General features: G+C 51.4%; 1 pseudogene; it reads left to right on the plus strand.

The window, feature by feature from the left end:
- Positions 1–498: 498 nt before the first annotated feature.
- On the plus strand, positions 499–1,532 carry LOC101576771 (annotated as a pseudogene).

Below are 1,532 nucleotides of genomic sequence, written 5' to 3' on the forward strand. Positions count from 1 at the left end.
TTGCACTTCTACACTGGCTGCCAGTATGTCCTCACCCTGGCACGATTTTCTACCCTTGCATGGAAATCTGTGGGTACTTTAAATGTCCTGTTGGGAAAATGAGGAGCATCTTCATGTTTTACTCATCCTAATCAGGTCCCTTACCTGGGAGTCAGGAAGTCATATTCTATTTTAGACTATTCATCTTTTTGTCCTGAAATCAAATTGAGAAATGTCAGTCAGGCCTTATGTATAATACAAATTTGACAAAATAAACTTGTATTAAAAAAGGCACAAAATTAAAGGCTATATTTATTTAAAGGCACAGAATAAAAACAAAAAAAGAGAGAAAACAAGCAAAAAAGCCAGACCAAAAATAAGTGAATATGTGGCAGTTGCTAAGATCATAAGTACTTATTGATATCAAAAAATACCTCTAGGGAGCTTCGGCCCGAAGCCCGCCAGCATGGGGGTGGGTCGAGGCACAGCTCCAATGCGAGCAGGTTGTCGGCAGCTGCCGCGGCAGTCACAAAGGAGCGGCCGATCCTTTCCAGCCAGGGGCAAACCTCTGTGAGCGAGGTGGGCGGGCGGCACGGGGCCATGGCCAGGGCGGGCATGGAGCGGTGGTGTGACCAGCTGGCACTGGTGACGGGAGTCTCGGGGGGCATCGGTGCCGCCGTGGCCCGGGCCTTGGTCCAACAGGGACTGAAGGTGGTGGGTTGTGCCTGCACCGTGGGCAACATCGAGGAGCAGGCTGCCGAATGTAAGAGTGCAGGCTACCCCGGGACTTTGATCCCCTACAGATGTGACCTATCCAATGAGGAGGACATCCTCTCCATGTTCTCTGCTGTCTGCTCTCAGCACAGTGGTGTGGACATCTGTATCAACAATGCTGGCTTGGCTCAGCCTGACACCCTGCTGTCAGGCAGCACCAGTGGCTGGAAGGACATGTTCAACGTGAATGTGCTGGCACTCAGCATCTGCACCCGGGAAGCCTACCAGTCCATGAAGGAGCGCAGTGTGGATGACGGGCACATCATTAACATCAACAGCATGTGTGGCCACCGAATCCTACAGGACAGTGTGATGCATTTCTATACTGCCACCAAGTATGCCGTCACCGCACTGACTGAGGGACTGAGGCACGAGCTGCAGGATGCCCAGTCCCACATTCGAGCCACGTGCATCTCTCCAGGCTTGGTGGAGACACAGTTCGCCTTCAAACTCCATGACAAGGACCCTGAGAGCAGCTGCCACCTATGAATGCATCAAGTATCTCAAGCCTGAGGATGTGGCTGAGACAGTCATCTACGTCCTCAGCTGTCCCCCACATGTCCAGATTGGAGACATCCAGATGAGGCCCATGGAACAGGTGACCTAATGACCAGTGGGGAGCTCCTTTTCCCTGCCCCTCATGGCTGGGCTCCTGCCTGTGGATTTTAGGTGTTGATTTCTGGGTCCCTGCACCCCACTCTAACCCCCCCTCCCAAGGGCTAGAAAATTTGTATAAGATTTTAAATCAGCTTGTCAAATTATTTCGAATGCAAATGTGA

This window comes from Octodon degus, unplaced genomic scaffold (assembly GCF_000260255.1).
Source record: "Octodon degus isolate 3935 unplaced genomic scaffold, OctDeg1.0 scaffold00561, whole genome shotgun sequence".
NCBI lineage: Eukaryota > Metazoa > Chordata > Mammalia > Rodentia > Octodontidae > Octodon > Octodon degus.